This window comes from Lissotriton helveticus, chromosome 8, assembly GCF_964261635.1.
Source record: "Lissotriton helveticus chromosome 8, aLisHel1.1, whole genome shotgun sequence".
NCBI classification, from domain to species: domain Eukaryota; kingdom Metazoa; phylum Chordata; class Amphibia; order Caudata; family Salamandridae; genus Lissotriton; species Lissotriton helveticus.
In genome coordinates this window covers 835,983,168-836,001,249 of record NC_136069.1, presented here as the reverse complement: position 1 = coordinate 836,001,249, position 18,082 = coordinate 835,983,168, and positions in this window count along the sequence as shown.

Genomic DNA, 18,082 nt, shown 5'->3' with positions numbered 1-18,082 from the left:
GTGACGGGTAGATATTGCCCGGAAATCCATTCATTTGAGAGTATTGGGACTGCTGGATATTGGACAGGGTGCCAAAAAATGGGTATAAAAAGAGAGACCCATATTGGAAGCAGTGCCTAGAAGTGACATTTGAGTAACTCTCGTAAGCCAGGTCTTTTTTGTATTGAACAAGTATGTTTATGACAAGAATTCGGAGATCCTCTGAGGCTCCCAGCATGCTGGTTCATAGCAAGTCTTTAAGTGGGCAGGGTCCTGCTAGTGCTCAGCCCTGGCAGTTCTAAAAAAGCAGCTGCTGAAACAGTTTCTAGCAGGTTGTCCATTTCTGCCCTCACCCTCAGTGGGAAAAAGAAATCTTAACTCTGCAGCAGTGCCACCCTTCACTGCAACTTCAAAGAGACTCATTATAGTTCAGTCTCCTCATTTATGAGCTGAAGCATTTTCAATATTATCTAAAAGGCTCCCCGTTTTCCGTTTTTACAGATTTGTACAGATAATTACAGACAGAAAACAATGTGGCCTATTAGGATGGCCGGTGGACCTGAGTCCGCCCGCCATCCTAGCAGGAATGGGACCACCAGCCCGCCATGCGGTGGTCCCGCACCCCTGATCATGATGCGACTGCCACAGTGGCAGTCGCATCTGGCATTTTAACATTTCAGCGGGTGCTGCTGGCAGCAGCACCCACTGCAATTGTAAAATGGCAAGTTGTGCATTACCATGCACAATGTGGCAGGCACCGCGCGGTGCCTGCCACCTCGTGAATGGACAGGCAGGGGGGTATCATATGTACCCCCCTAAAGCACCCCTCACCCCACCAGGGGGCCGCAACGGGCCCCCAAATCAAATCCCCGCCAGCCTTCCAGGAGGAACAAAATAAGTCTTTTCAATGCATCAAAGATGAAATTTGTAAGGCAGGCATTATAGCTCCCTTCAATACCACATGTAAGTCATTTATCACAGTGAATGCCAGGCTCACTGGGATTGTTGATGTTTTATCGCAAAAACAACATGGGATGGAAAGGACGATAGCCTTTGCTTCTAGGACCCTCACTCAAGCTGAAAGGAACTATTCCGTGATTGGGCGGGAAGCACGTGCTACAGCTTGGGGTGTCGAGTGTTTTAGAGTTTATTTGTGGGGCTTAAGGTTTGTTTTGAGGATGGACAACAAACCATTGATGAAGATATTGTCTGCTGGAGGTGCTGGTAAAGGATCTGCACGTCTGGCCAGATTTGCAGCCAGATTACAAGAATATCATTATGATATAGAGTTTATTCATGGTTGGTAAAATTCGCAAGCATATTGCTTGTCTCGCTTGTCTTTGGATTGGCAGGATGTTGATAAGGATGTGGTGAAGAAGCTTGAATCCGAGGAGGATGTTGCTCTTGTGTGTGATGTTAGTGATTGTAGTCTGGGTGCATTTTTGAGATCACCGTGGATTGATGAAATGCGTTCTGACTCTACTTTGAAGGCTGTTGTTGTTATGATCAAGAAGGGTGCTCCCCAGGAAAGAATGGTGTCGATTGCAGTCAGACCTTTTTGGAAAGTTATGGATGAATTATCTGTAAGTGGTTCTGATGTAGTTATGAGAGGTGATCGCTTTGTACCTCCTTGTGGTCTGAGATCTCACATATTTAAGGTGGCTCATGAAGGGCATTTAGGTAAAGGCATGGCCATCAGGAGCATTAACCCCTTGCATGCTGGTGACGAACCCCAGCCGTCACGCTCCGCGGTGCTCGTGTGCTGATGACGGCTGGTGTTCGTCACGGCCCGCTCTGTTCGTTTGTTTACCGCACAGCGACGGAAACGGGCCAGCAGCGAAGAGGTTAAACAAGAGTTTTGGTGGCCTGGGATGAATGACCAGATTAAAAGGTGGGTTGAAGCTTGTAATCTTTGCATAGAAAGCGAAAAATCTCTCATGGTGCTGCGGCTTCGAAAGTGAAAGTGGGCATGGCCCACTGAATGTAAGCAAAGCACCTTGTGGTGTTTAGCATAGGGAACACTCAATAAATATAAAAATACAACTACTGTGTAACAACCAAGTAAAGTGACCAGTAGCCATGGGAGGATACAAATGACGACATGACCCTACTAAGGAGGGACTAACAAGCCTCATAATGAATCAGAAGACAGCATTTACAAAGGACAAACACACAAGCCAATGAAAAATAACGGCGGGGGTGTAGGCAAAGCTTCTCTCTGTACTGAACTACCACAAATCTTCGCAGCGCTTGCGCACTGGCTCTGGCTCGACCTAAAAAGGAAGAGGGGGAAAGAAAGCTCTAACCAAAGACTTAGCAAGGGTGCTATTGGCTCCAATGCAAGCAAGTCAAACAGGCCCTTCAGGCGAGGTTTGGTAACAGAATGCAGTCAGAAGTAGAGCGCAGAAAGAACTCTAACAGGCTAGGGCCTCGGTGCCACTGCACCCACTCCTCCTGATTTATGAAGAGCAGGCCTGTTCTGGGCCATACCTGCTGTGGCATGCCTCTGCTCACATACATGGGTGCGTTCATCTTTTTAAATTGAGTGAAAGGTCATAAAACAAGAAACGGCGTTTTAAAATGTTCAATTTCACATCTGAGGATGTGAAGGTCAAAGTGACTTTTGAAAAAGGTCAGTTTGGCATAATGAAGTAGTTCAACCGCAGCACTACCGGCTCTGCTTGCCAAACAGGATTGACTCATCACCAACATTGTAACTTGAAATGCTGTTGCGACATATCCAAGCCAAATGAATACTATTCAGAAGATTAGCACGTGGTTTTGGTATAAACAAAGTAATTAAACACAAGTTCATAAACGGAAGTCCGAATTCCAACTTGTACTACAAAAGAAATAGCTTTCGTGACCACGCCTCGGGCGTATTATACAATCTCCTGATCAAATCAGTGAGAGTCAAGTTGAAAACTAAAGTTTAAGAATGATTTGTACAAAAGTCCTTGGCTAGCTCCACATAGGTTTTATGGGGCGAGTTCTCCCTCTGGTGCTTATTTTGAGTATCGCGCCTCTCGTTTTACAGTCGGGAGGGAGAAAAGAAATGCATGACGGTGCAAAATATGAGCAACTCGATAAAGTACACTTAATGACTTAATTCACATAATTGTCCACCATGTAAAGGGACGAGATATAAACACATTTTATTCACTTCATATTTTCAACAATTGAAAATAAACACAAACACTATACCTAAACTTATTTATGTTACTGCTGCCAACGTTTCAGATCTCTGTGAGTGACATTTTCATGATTTCACTGTAATTATGAGTGACATTTCAATAACTATGAGTGACACTTTCTCGCGAGCAAAATCATGCATTGAAGACAAGGGAAACATAAATATCAGAAATTACTCACCTCCCTCCTCCTTTGTAACTCATGAGGGAATATTTTTAAACTCTAAAACTTTGCTGGGTTTCAGCCCAGCATTGGAGGCAGTCAGATCTTTTGAGATCCTGCTTCAGCAGAGATGACTGTAAAAAGTCTGTTCTCAAAATTGTCGCCATTTGGACAGGCAGCAAACTGGCTGCACACAGGGAGCAATAAACAAAAGGAGAGATAGGGAGAGTAGACTGACACTCTTATTCCCCGGTTATAGTCAATAAACAAACAAAGAGTGTCTTATGGTTGTACTTAAACCACTTTAGGGAGCAGAAAGAAGAAAGAAAAACGGCCTCACTTAGGACGTTAAAGAAAGCCCTCACTCACCACCTGGTGATGACATGCTTCATCATCGGGCTCCACCAAGGGGACCGAGTGTCTCCTTGGTGTGCTACAACGCCAGATCTACTGCGGAGCAGGTTAGTGAGATTAGGAGGTGTTGGTGCAAAAATAAACTAGTGAGTGGTGAAGGTATTTAAAATTGTCTGTAGTGTATCAAAAGGAACATTTTATTCTATGATCACTAAAGACTTGGTATTAAAAATCTATGTGTTTGGAAGCAGTCCCCATTTAGTTGAGTGGCAGATTCCTAGATATCAGTCGACATGTTTCTTGCCGTGAAACGGTGTAATTTTACCAGGCAATTCTTCAGGACTATTAAGGTGTACTAAACCCTGGCGGTATGAGCACGCTAAGGCCCACCCTAACCTAGGGACGTGAATGTGAAAAAATAAGAAAACAGTGAAAAAAGTGCAAAAAATCAGGAAGAAAGAATTATCTCCCTAATTACTCCTGGTTTAGGAGGCTTCGGGGTCCAGTAGAGGGTACACTGAGGGTGCCGAGCGTCGAGGGCGGTGTGCCAAATACGTTCCCAACCCCCTCCTGTGACCCATGGTGTTCTTCCTTAACACCAACTAAGTGCAGAAACCGAAAAGTTGAAGCCTCCTAAACCAGGAGTAATTAGGGAGATGATTCTTTCTTCCTGATTTTTTGCACTTTTTTCACTGTTGCACCACTCACTAGTTTATTTTTGCACCAACACGTCCTAATCTCACTAACCTGCTCCGCAGTAGATCTGGCGTTGTAGCACACCACGGAGACACTCGGGCCCCTTGGTGGAGCCCGATGATGAAGCATGTCATCACCAGGTGGTGAGTGAGGGCTTTCTTTAACGTCCTAAGTGAGGCCGTTTTTCTTTCTTCTTTCTGCTCCCTAAAGTGGTTTAAGTACAACTATAAGACACTCTTTGTTTGTTTATTGCACACAGGGAGCCGCATTACACTGTTGGCTGGCTAAGGGGGTGAAGCATTATATGGTGAAAACTAAAGTGTAGTCATAGAGGTGTCACTGTTAGTCAACACTACGTACATGGGGCCTCATTTATGAGGCTGTGCGTCACTTTTATGCCGCCGGTGCGTCACTTTTTGTGATGCACCAGTGGCGTAAAAAATGCGGCTTGTTGCGCCATATTTACAAAGTGACGCATCTAGGTAGATGCGTCACTTTGTAAACCCCTGCGCCACATTATACCTGCGCTAGATATAATGTATGCAAGGGGGGCGTTTTGACGCAAGAAAGGCTCATGGAAGTGACGCAGTGAAATCTATAAGATTTCACTGCGCCATTTCTTGGCTGCTAATGCGTCAAAATCTTACGCCTGCTTCATGGCAGGCGTAAGACTGACGCAGGCACTGACAACATGGGACTTGCCCATGTGAAAGTACACATTCCTGGAGTTGCGTCACTTTTGTGACACACTCCAGCAATGCGCCACTTTTGCGCCTACAGATACATCAGAAATACTGACGTATCTGTGACTCCTTGCGACATGATGCGTCATATTATAAATATGATGCATCAATCATGAAGCAAGGAGTGCGCACTGAGAAGTGACGCATCGCTGCTTTCACGCAGCGCTTCGTCATTTCTCATAAATGAGGCCCATGGTACTAGCAGCAGCGGACTTTCTGTCTGCCCTCATAATCTGCGCTCATTTGCCTGCAACGCACTAAATTTACATTCTCGAATTTACATGTACTCGGAGACAAAAATCTGTGCATCGACCTATACACACCTGAGTTTATTAATGAATGTGCACTCATACTCCTGCCATTGCCTCACATGTGAGGTTACCATGAAACATGCACCTTCACTGTGTCTTGTGAATGTGCACCTGCACACAAGACATCCCGTGTACCACAATACACACACAGGATTATCTCTAAATATCTACACAAATACCCAGGGCCGGACTGGGAACCAAGACCGGCCCCGGCAAAGTGCTCGGCCGGCCCCCCTCCCCACTCGGGGGGTTGGAGGTGCTGCCGGTTTTTGGCCGATTTTGGTACAGGGCCGATTTTGCAGCTATGCTGCAAAAACAGCCCTGTAACAAAATCGTCCCTCAGGGGCCCAAAACCGGCCCCCACCCGTGCGGCGCAACGGGGGATTGCCCAGTGCCCGCTATGGCCAGTCCGGGCCTGCAAATACCTGTGAGCCAGCACTCCCATTTTGAAGGGGAAGCATTTTAGGCAGGAGACAGCTACAAGCCATTTTTGGTTTATGAAATCGGGAGTCCCGGCCTGATTGAGTTGTTATGTATGTGCATATTTTACTCACCCCAAATGCTTGGCAAGGTATGTGCAACAGAAACTCGGGCTGATTGAAGCCTAATAAAGCATACAAATTACCGACTTTAGGCGTTGTGTGTAACACAACAACAAACATATAGTTAAACAACACTTCTGTTGAAGTTCTAGTAGAAGCTTGAATGTATGCTCTTCCAAAACCATCCTATTTAAATATTTCCTCTTTTTGTATACCTGTAGCTGCACAGCGACTCTTCTAATCAGGGCAGAGTAAATCACCTTAATCTGATATGTTTCCCAGATCTTTAGGCCTTGGCATAACACAGTGTGTGGTAGAATGCGGGCACGGCTGGCCATGAGGATATTCGACCTGCAAATCATCCCGTTATTCTAATCTGCCCGGGCCTAAAAACTGATTGTGAACCGTGCCACGTGACTGGTGCTACTTTCACGCGTTTCTTCTGTTCTGGTTCGCACTGTATAAAAGTGCAAAAACAGACAAAGAATATTAGAGACAAGTGTTGTTAAAATACAGAAAAGGTTTTTGAATGTCTACAAGAATTGGAAAGGAAGTGGGCTTCTCACCACGGTAATACCATGTGGACTTATGAAAACATTTGTGGGTGTTCAAGCATTCCCACCTCTTCTCATCCTTGGAACGGTCAGGGATGGGCTCCTGCTCAGTGGTAGAAGTGGGCAGGATCGGAAGGCATGGTGTGCCCCTACTTTTGAAAATTATTTCAGTCCATTCCCCTACTTCTTTCTCTCAAAAAATCGTCGCGGGACGGCAAGAATAGTCCTACAAAAACTATAACTTTTTCATTCAGCTTCCAGGGGCTACTCGCAGTTCTCTGTTGAACTCCAGAGGATGCAGCAGCCCCTCCTTGAGCTCCCACACACTGCGGGCAGGCCCATTGTCATTCCGCTTGAGGCTGAATATCCCCTTTCCAATGACACTGGGCCGCCTTCTGCCTTTAGCATATCATCTGCCAGGAGTTCGGAGTTCGTGATTACAGAGGAGCTTTCCCCAAACAGAGTACTGTGGGGAATTTGCCCCCTTGTGTTATTTGTCAATGTTGTACAGAGAGTGAACTGGGCAGGAGCAGTGACGGGACAGAAGAGGCGACAGGAAAGGAGAGGTAATGGATCAGGAGAGGTAACCGGGCAGAAGAAGTAACGGGCAAGAGAAGTGACAGGGCAGGAGAAGTGACAGCGTAGGAGAAGTGACAGGGCAGGAGAGATGACGGGGCAGGAGAGGTGACGGGACAGGAGCAGTGATGGGACCGGAAAGACGACAGGAAAGGAGAGGTGACGGGGCAGGAGGAATGATGGGACAGGAGCGGTGATTAGGCATGAGCAGGAGCAGTAACCGGGCATGAGCGGTAACCGGGCAGGAGCAGTGAAAAGATAGGGGCAGTGAACAGATAGGACCAGTGAACGGGGCAGGAGAAGTGATGGGACAGGAGAAGTTTTGGGACAGAAGAAGTGATCGGGCAGGAGCAGAGATCGGGCAGGTGCGGTGATCGGGCAGGAGCAGTGAACGGGCAGGAGCAATGAACGGGCAGGAACGGTGAACGGGCAGGAGCGGTGACGTGGCAGGAAAAGTGACGGGGCCTGTGCAGTGACTAGGCGGGAGAGCCAACAGGAACGGAGAGGTGAGTGGGCAGGAGTGGTGACCGGACAGGAGTGGTGACCGGGCAGGAGTGGTGACCAGGCGTGAGTGGTCACAAGGCGTGAGTGGTGACGGGGCAGGAGTAATGACAGGGCAGGAGTAATGACGGGGCAGGAGTAGTGACAGGGCAGAAGTTGTGACGGGGCAAGAGTAGTGATGGGGCAGGAGAAGTGACGGGGCAGGAGAAGTGACTGGTCAGGAGAGATTAAGGGTCAGGAGAGGTGACGGATCAGGAGAGGTGACGGGGCAGGAGAGGTGATGGGGCAGGATTGGTGATTAGGCAGGAGCGATAACCGGGCAGGAGCAGTGAAAGGACAGGAGCGGTGAACGGGGCAGGAGCGGTGAATGGGGCAGGAGCGGTGAACGGGGCAGGAGCAGTGAACTGGGCAGGAGCAGTGAACGGGCAGGAAAAGCGACGGGGCAGGAGAAGCGACAGGGCAGGAGCAGTGATGGGGCAGGAGAGGCGTCAGGAGAGGCAACAGGGCAGGAGAGGCGACTGGGCAGGAAAAGAGACAGGGCAGGAGAAGTGACGGGCAGGAGTGGTGATGGGGCAGGAGTGGTGACGGGGCAGGAGCAGTGATTAGGCATGAGCAGTGATTAGGCATGAGCAGTGATTAGGCACGAGCAGGAGCAGTGATGGGGTAGGAACGGTAAACAGGGCAGGAACGGTGAACAGGGCAGGAGCGGTGAACAGGGCAGGCGAAGTGAAGAGGGCAGGCGAAGTGAAGAGGGCAGGAGAAGTGAACAGGGCAGGAGAAGTGACGGGCCAGGAGAAGTGACGGGGCAGGAGAAGGGAGGGGGCAGGGGAATTGATGGGGCATGAGCGTTGATTGTGCATGAGTACTGACTGGACAGGAGCAGTGAAAGGGCAGGAGCAGTGAAAGGGCAGGAGCAGTGACGGGGCAGAAGAAGTGACGGGGTAGGAGAAGTGATGGGCAGGAGTAGTGACGGGGCAGGAGCAGTGACGGGGCAGGAGCAGTGATGGGACAGGAGAGGCAACAGGAAAGGAGAGGTGAGTGGGCAGGAGTGGTGACTGAGCAGGAGTGGTGACCGGGTAGGAGTGGTGACCGGGCAGGAGTGGTGACCGGGCGGGAGTGGTGACCGGGCAGGAGTAATGACAGGGCAGGAGTAGTGGTGGGGCAGGAGAAGTGATGGGGCAGGAGTAGTGACAGGGCAGGAGAAGTGACGGGGCAGGAGAAGTGATGGGGTAGGAGAGGTGACGGTCAGGAGAGGTGACGGGGCAGGAGTGGTGATTAGGGAGGAGCAATAACCGGGCAGGAGCAGTGAAAGGACCGGAGCAGTAAACGGGGCAGGAGCAGTGAATGGGGCAGGAGCAGTGAAAGGACAGGAGCAGTGAACAGGGCAGGAGCTGTGAAAGGACGGGAGCAGTGAACGGGGCAGCAGCGGTGAACGGGGCAGAAGCGGTGAATGGGCAGGAGCGGTGAACGGGGCGGGGGCGGTGAACGGGGCGGGAGCGGTGAACGGGGCGGGAGCGGTAAACGGGGCAGAAGCGGTGAACGGGGCAGGAGTGGTGAATGGGGCAGGATGGGTGAACAGAGCAGGAGCAGTGAACGGGGCAGGAGCAGTGAACAGGGCAGGAGAAGCGACGGGGCAAGAGAAGCGACGGGGCAGGAGGAGTGACGGGGCAGGAGCAGTGATGGGGCAGGAGAGGCGACAGGGCAGGAGAGGCGGCAGGAGAGGCGACAGGACAGGAGAAGTGATGGGCAGGCGTGGTGACTGGGCAGGAGAGGTGACGGGGCAGAAGCAGTGATTAGGCGTGAGCAGGAGAGATGACGGGGCAGGAGCAGTGATGGGGCAGGAGAGGCAACAGGAAAGGAGAGGTGAGTGGGCAGGAGTGGTGATGAGCAGGAGTGGTGACCGGGCGGGAGTGGTGACTGGGCAGGAGTAATGACGGGGCAGGAGTAGTGACGGGGCAGGAAAACATCATTTACAACGCAACTGTTACAACTAAGTACCTTTACGACACAAGCATTACATCGCAACTTTTACAACGACTTGCGCTGGGGGCGCTCTAGGATAGGGAAGAGTTTTAATTTACTATCCAACACCTTCCCTACTAACCACGGGGACTGGAGTTGGAATAGTAAATTAAACTATTCACTATCCAGCACTCCCCAACGCAAGTCGTTGTAACGACCTGCGTTGCAAAACTTGAGTCGTAAAGGCATGCGTTGTAATAGCATGCGTTGTAACATCATACATCCACGGGGCAGGAGTAGTGACGGGGCAGGAGTAGGGACGGGGCAGGAGTAGTGATGGGGCAGGAGTAGTGACAGGGCAGGAGAAGTGACGGGGCAGGAGAAGTGATGGGGTAGGGGAGGTGACGGGTTAAGAGAGGTGACGGGTCAGGAGAGGTGATTAGGCAGGAGCAGTAACCGGGCAGGAGCAGTGAAAGGACAGGAGCAGTGAACGGGGCAGGATCAGTGAATGGGGCAGGAGCAGTGAAAGGACAGAAGCAGTGAACGGGGCAGGAGCAGTGAAAGGACGGGAGCAGTGAACGGGGCAGGAGCGGTAAACGGGGCAGGAGTGGTGAACGGGCATGAGCGGTGAACGGGGCAGGGCGGTGAACGGGGCGGGGGCGGTGAACGGGGTGGGAGCGGTGAACGGGGCAGGAGCGGTGAGCTGGGCAGGAGTGGTGAACGGGGCAGGAGCGGTGAACAGGGCAGGAGCAGTGAAAGGAGCAGGAGCAGTGAACGGGGCAGGAGAAGCGACGGGGCAGGAGAAGCGACGGGGCAGGAAGAGTGACGGGCAGGAGCAGTGATGGGGCAGGAGAGGCGACAGGTCAGGAGAGGCGGCAGGAGAGGCGACAGGGCAGGAGTGGCGACAGGGCAGGAGAAGTGACGGGCAGGAGTGGTGACTGGGCAGGAGAGGTGACGGGGCAGAAGCAGTGATTAGGCGTGAGCAGGAGAGGTGACGTGGCAGAAGCAGTGATTAGGCGTGGACAGGTGCAGTGACCGGGCAGGAGCGGTAAACAGGGCAGGAGTGGTGACCAGGGAAGGAGCGGTGAACAGGGCAGGAGAAGTGAACAGGGCAGGAGAAGTGAACAGGGCAGGAGAAGTGAACAGGGCAGAAGAAGTGATGGGGTAGGAGAAGTGATGGGCAGGAGAAGTGATGGGGCAGGAGCGTTGATTTTGCATGAGCAGGAGTACTGACTGGACAGGAGCAGTGAAAGGGCAGGAGCAGTGAAAGGGCAGGAGCAGTGACGGGGCAGAAGAAGTGACGGGGTAGGAGAAGTGATGGGCAGGCGAAGTAAGGGGGCAGGAGCAGTGACGGGGCAGGAGCAGTGATGGGACAGGAGAGGCAACAGGAAAGGAGAGGTGAGTGGGCAGGAGTGGTGACTGAGCAGGAGTGGTGACCGGGCAGGAGTGGTGACCAGGCAGGAGTGGTGACCGGGCAGGAGTGGTGACCGGGCGGGAGTGTTGACCGGGCAGTAGCAATGACGGATCAGGAGTAGTGACGGGGCAGGAGTAGCGACAGGGCAGGAGAAGTGACGGGGCAGGAGAAGTGATGGGGTAGGAGAGGTGACAGGTTAGGAGAGGTGACGGGTAAGGAGAGGTGACGGGGCAGGAGTGGTGATTAGGGAGGAGCAATAGCCGGGCAGGAGCAGTGAAAGGACAGGAGCAGTGAACGGGGCAGGAGCAGTGAACGGGGCAGGAGCGGTGAACGGGGCAGGGTCGGTGAATGGGGCAGGGTCGGTGAACGGGGCGGGAGCGGTGAATGGGGCAGGAGTGGTGAACGGGGCAGGAGTGGTGAACGGGGCAGGAGCGGTGAACAGGGCAAGAGCAATGAACGGGGCAGGAGCAGTGAACGGAGCAGGAGAAGTGACGGGGCAGGAGAAGTGACGGGGCAGGAGGAGTGACAGGGCAGGAGCAGTGATGGGGCAGGAGAGGTGACAGGGCAGGAGAGGCGGCAGGAGAGGCGACAGGGCAGGAGAGGCGACAGGGCAGGAGAAGTGATGGGCAGGAGTGGTGACTGGGCAGGAGAGGTGACGGGGCAGAAGCAGTGATTAGGCGTGAGCAGGAGAGGTGACGGGGCAGGAGCAATGATGGGGCAGGAGAGGCAACAGGAAAGGAGAGGTGAGTGGGCAGGAGTGGTGACTGAGCAGGAGTGGTGACCGGGCGGGAGTGGTGACCGGGCAGGAGTAATGACGGGACAGGAGTAGTGATGGGGCAGGAGTAGTGACGGGGCAGGAATAGTGACAGGGCAGGAGTAGTGACAGGGCAGGAGAAGTGACGGGGCAGGAGAAGTGAAATGACAGGAGCAGTGAACAGGGCAGGATCAGTGAATGGGGCAGGAGCAGTGAAAGGACAGGAGCAATGAACGGGGCAGGAGCAGTGAAAAGACAGAAGCGGTGAACGGGGCAGGAGCGGTGAACGGGCAGGAGCGGTGAATGGGGCGGGGCGGTGAACGGGGCGGGGGTGGTGAACGGGGTGGGAGCGGTGAATGGGGCAGGAGAAGTGATGGGTAGGAGAGGTGACGGGTTAGGAGAGGTGACGGGTCAGGAGAGGTGACGGGGCAGGAGTGGTGATTAGGGAGGAGCAATAGCCGGGCAGGAGCAGTGAAAGGACAGGAGCAGTGAACGGGGCAGGAGCGGTGAACGGGGCAGGGTCGTTGAACGGGGCGGGATCGGTGAACGGGGCGGGAGCGGTGAACGGGGCAGGAGTGGTGAACGGGGCAGGAGTGGTGAATGGGGCAGGAGCAGTGAACAGGGCAGGAGCAATGAACGGGGCAGGAGCAGTGAACGGGGCAGGAGAAGTGACGGGGCAGGAGAAGCGACGGGGCAGGAGGAGAGACAGGGCAGGAGCAGTGATGGGGCAGGAGAGGTGACAGGGCAGGAGAGGCGGCAGGAGTGGCGACAGGGCAGGAGAGGCGACAGGGCAGGAGAAGTGACGGGCAGGAGTGGTGACTGGGCAGGAGAGGTGAAGGGGCAGAAGCAGTGATTAGGCGTGAGCAGGAGAGGTGACGGGGCAGGAGCAATGATGGGACAGGAGAGGCAACAGGAAAGGAGAGGTGAGTGGGCAGAAGTGGTGACTGAGCAGGAGTGGTGACCGGGCGGGAGTGGTGACCGGGCAGGAGTAATGACGGGACAGGAGTAGTGATGGGGCAGGAGTAGTGACGGGGCAGGAGTAGTGACAGGGCAGGAGTAGTGACAGGGCAGGAGAAGTGACGGGGCATGATAAGTGAAATGACAGGAGCAGTGAACAGGGCAGGATCAGTGAATGGGGCAGGAGCTGTAGGAAGGTGGATATCTGACTATGGTTAACCCCAAACTTTTTGCCTGGTGTCTAGCTGATTTTTGACTTTAGTTGGCCTGGGACCCTGCTATTCAGGGCCCCAGGCTAATTGCTCTCTCCTTAAAATGGACTCCATGTACCTTAGGTACATACACAATTGGAATTGGTTCACCTTATTGGCCCCTGTAACAGTGTACCCAGGTACCCAGGGCATAGGTGCTTCCAAGGCCTACCAGGGGCTGCAGCATGTATTATGCCACCTCTGGCCTGGCCTCCATATTTGACACAACTGGCTGATCACTCAGCTGGGGTAAGTCGGTGTAACCACCCCTTACTTAGGTGTAGTATGCCTATACCTAACCTAAAATGGACACATATGTTCCTATCAGTCACTCCTATGGAAGGCCTCATCAATCCTGGAGGCAGAGTGCTTGGAAATATGTGAGATAGTGCTCTGGCATGAGCTGAGCCTGTATGCAGCTTTCGGAACCATGTCCTTTAGCTGTTTCATGATACTGCCATACCATATACTCTTAAGTGCATTATGAACCTCGCGGTTAAATGCTATATTGGGTTTGGCTTTATCAAAACATGTCGAGTAAGGTGTCATACGAATTGGAATACTACCCCCTCGCCAGTTCTGGCGACGGGGGTAGCATTCCACCCTTCTAGATGGACACGACATGTACCTAACCTGAACCCCGGTTAAAGTTAAACAGAGCCTCAGCATCACAAGATGGATGCTGCCACCGCAGACACAAGTCTGACCTCCTGCTGCTGGGAGTCCTTCCAGCGAGGGCAGCTTGGACAAAGGGTTTCCTGCCTTGGGAGGTGCTAGCACCACCCCAGACAGGATTTTGTGTATTGGGTAGGACAGGGCTGAATAGAATCAGACATGCCTGGGGCACACAAGGTGTCACTGTGCATAGGCCAGTTCAAACTGGTGCTGGGGCCTTCCAGCCCCAGTCCTGGCGCGAAACTGGACACAGGAAAGGGGGTGTAACCACTCCCCTTCCTGGTCCCACCAAGAGGAGGGACCTAGTAGGTGATCCGGCCCCCCAGATTCGAATAAGAGTGGGAGCTGTGTCCTGAGACTTCAGATCATCCTGAATCAACTTGAAATACAGAAGAAGACTGGACTTCGACATTCTGCTGCTCAGAAGATGGAAGAGAATCTCCCTTGTGGCCAAGGAGTGACCACCCTGTGAACACAGGCACCAACCAGCAACTCGACGTCTGCTTTGCTGCCGCCTCCTGCCAGAGCCCGAGCCCAGAGCCTGACAAGACCCAGACTCCCAGACTTCTCACAGCCCGATCCACAGTCCCTGCAAAGAAGGGACCCATGGAGGCATCGAGAGACGTGGGACCGGACCTCTTGGAAGACCCCCGAAACGCTGACTGCGCAGCATCAGAGGCACCCTCGACGCTGTGCTTTGGGGTTTGAGAAGCCACAACCTCGAGCAGCCGTTGCACCAAAGATCAGCCCCCCAGCATCTCCACGATCTGCGTGGGGCCCTTTTGCACCGTGCCACTCGACGTGCCATCCCGGCCACTTGCCACGTGGCTAGCGGCCATCTTGGCGACGAAAACGACAAACTACACCACTGGTCTGGTTGCTCCCGACTGTCCCTTGCTCCCCTGAAAAGGAGCAGCCGCTCTGACCTTGCTGGTCCGAGTGAGAAGCTTGAATCACTTCCTGCGTGGCTTGCTTTAGCCAAGGCCTGTTTGCTCCAATCAAGTTGCCAACACCGCCATCAGCGAGAGCCTACATGGGACAGCTCGTGACCGACTCCTGGACGTCCTTGACCTTTTCGTGTCCACGTGGCTGCAGAGACAATCTTCACGACATCACCTGTTTGCACCCAACATCGCCTGGTTCCGTCCTGGTTCCACAGTAGTCACTGGCTAGTGACTTTGAACATTGTCCCCTCTGCTTTCAGGTCTTCACCTCTTCAGATCCACCCTTGGATCCACCGGAACTCTTCACATCGAGCCGCCTGCAGCATCTCCAGCTCCAAGTACCATCGACCTGCGTGACGAAACCCGACACTACTTCGACCCTATGCACCCGCTTCCTGTGGGTGAGGTAACTCAGCTCCGCCGGTGTTCCCACACTGGTACACACCTCTAGTGTCTGTGTCTAAAGTTTCATCCTTCTAGGTCACTCGGAAGGTTCCTTAATAACTAACTTTGTAACTTGTACGCACCATTGACATTGCATTGGTATTGCGTGCGCTTTCCGCACTGCACCCGAGTCCCGCGGGCCTTTCCCGACTTCTTCACTGCTAGTCCCGATCAGCTCCAGCGATACCCCAGGCCCTAGGCCTCTTCACTTTCCCCATAGTGGTTCTTATACCACTATTTTTGTATATGGTTTAGGTGGCCCCTAGGGCTCATCCATATTCGTGCAACTTTTGTGTATTTAAACTGTGTTTTGTTTTAACGCATTTGCTTCTGTGCTCATAAAGAGTATAGGGGATATCTGTAGAAATAAATCTATATATATTTTCAATATATATCTGTGTGGTGTCCTTTCATTTGATATTCAAGGGGATTGTGTATGGTAAAACAGCTTGCTTCACATGCCTTTACAGAGTTTAGCCTAAGACTGCTTAGTCCATGCTACCCCTAGGATAGCTTGTCTATAAAGTTGACTTTACAACCCGCACCATAAGGGTTGCTTGGCATGGTACAAGGTGATCACTAGAACTAGTGAGCATCATATACCAGGCCAACTTCTCACATTGGTGAGCAGCGGATTGGGATTTGAGCTTGCTGTTGTTTTACCATTACAATCTTTGGAAATATCATTTGAAAGATCATACAGGTACCTGATAGGTACACTAAAACAAGACTAGTATACTTAAGTTCTACTGAACTTAGTTGTTGTAGAGGATAGGGAGTAGCACACCCTGACTACAACTACTGGATAGGTTTTGTAGGAAAACACAAGTGTAGGTAGATTGCAACACATCCACCACACTAGAGCAATGTCTGGAGCAGAGGGATCCACTGGACCCAACTCTGTTGAGAGTGACCCTCCAAGGGCACCATCCAAATTTGCTATCTTTCCATTTCAGGAACTGAGGCAACTGTGTTCCATGAGAGGAATCAAACCAGGTCCTACTTCTACAGCAGGACACCTCAGAGAGCTGTTAGACCAGTCTGAAGCTCTAAAGAACTCCAAACCAGGCCCCTCAGGGACTGGTGAGGAAGTTTCTCCTTCTGAAGATGATAACCCTGATGCCCCTGCCCCTGTCATCCAGATAGATGAGGAAGACCAGACCCCTGGGAATACTCAGCCTGAGGAAGAGGAAGAGGAGGAGGAGGAGGAAGAAAGTGATTCTGATGATGGTAGAAATAGCCAGGTGTTAGTCAGCAGGCTTAACCAGGCTAACTTAAGCTTATTTGGGACTGAAGGTGGGTCCAACCCATTCAGACCCCCAAATGGACTTAACCAGGAGCATAGGAGGAGGAGGAATCACTCAGGTGAATCCAATACTTCCCATGTTTCTAGAGGTTCTCATGGCAACTCCAGAAGGGAGTTGACTAGCCCTCAGAGAAGGGAACATGAGGCCAAGATGAGAGAGGCTGAACTTAGGATCCAGAGGCAAGAGTTAGAAGTTGCCCTGGCCAAAGAGAAATTTGCTAGAGCAAGGCAGCCTAGAGAGAGTGGATTAGAATCCACTGGTGGCAGCACTATCCCTAAGGATAAAGACAGGTCCTATGACAATAGAAACCTATGTAAGATTGTGCCCCCCTACAAAGTTGGGGATGATATCCACAAATGGATGACTGCACTTGAGAGAGCTTGCAAAGTACAGCAGGTCCCTCAGGAGCAGTGGGCTGCAATCTTGTGGCTCTCCTTTGAAGGTAGAGGCCGAGACAGACTCCTCACAGTTAGTGATGGGGATTCTAGAAACTACCTGGTCCTGAAGAGTGCTCTGATTGATGGGTTAGGCTTAACCACTGAACAGTACAGGTTAATGTTCAGAGATACCCAGAAGACACAGACTCAGGACTGGTCTGAATTTGTTGAATGTGCCACTAAGGCTCTGGAGGGCTGGTTGCTGGGAAGTAAGGTTACAGACCATACAGGATTGTAAAATTTAATTATGAGAGAGCAAATCTTAAGTAATTGTCAAAATCAGCGTCTACATCAGCACCTGGTTGACTCTGATCTGACCTCCCCACAAGAATTGGGTAGGAGGGCAGACAAATGGGTCAGAACCAGGATCAGGCCTAAGAACCAGGGTGGTGACCAAAAGAAAGAGACTACCAAGCCTCAAGAGAAGGGTGGGGATAAAAGTAAGGAAAAGACTTCCCCAGGGCCCCAAAACTCCAAGGATGGGGGTGGGTCCCAAGACACTTCTTCAACCCAGAAAAAGCCTTATTGTCATGCCTGTAAACAGGGTGGGCAGTACAAAACAGACAGCTGTTGTCCCAAGAATGGCAATAAAGAGAATATACCTCCAAAGCCAGCTCCAACACCTCCTGTTACTGTCAGCGGTAATCCCCCAGGAAGTGGGAGCACACCCAGGAATCTGGGTGGGTTTACTTTTGGAGGACAGGTGGAATCTGGCCTATCCAGGTCCCCCTAACTCAGATACTCTTGTCTATAAGACTGGCATGGGGTTTGCCAATTTCACTGCTTGCCCAAACACTTTGAGCAAGTATAGACAGGAGCCCCTCATCAATGGCTTGAAAGTTGAGGCCTTTAAAGACACAGGGGCTAGCATCACCATGGTGGCTGAATGTCTAGTCCCCTCAAGGCAACTTTTACCTGATGCCACATATCAGGTGACACACATTGATGGAATAGAAACCAAACATCCCATGGCAGTAGTCAATCTTAGCTGGGGAGGAGTCACTGGCCCAAAGAGAGTGGCAGTGTCAGCAAACTTGCCTGTAGATTGCCTACTTGGTAATGATTTGGAAATCTCAGCCTGGGCTGAGGTTGAACAGGAAACCCATTCTAGAATGGTAAATCTACATAGAAAGGTTAGTGGGGCTGTGATGGCTACAGCCCCAATCCAAGATGTCCTTCCTGAAAAGGTTGGTAGGGCTGAGCAAACCTCAGCCCCATCTTCAGCTAACTTCCCTCCTGAAAAGATTAGCGGGGCTGTGATGGTAACAGCCCATACCCAAACTGAGTCTCCTCCTGAAAAGGTTGGTGGGGTTGTGATGGCCACAGC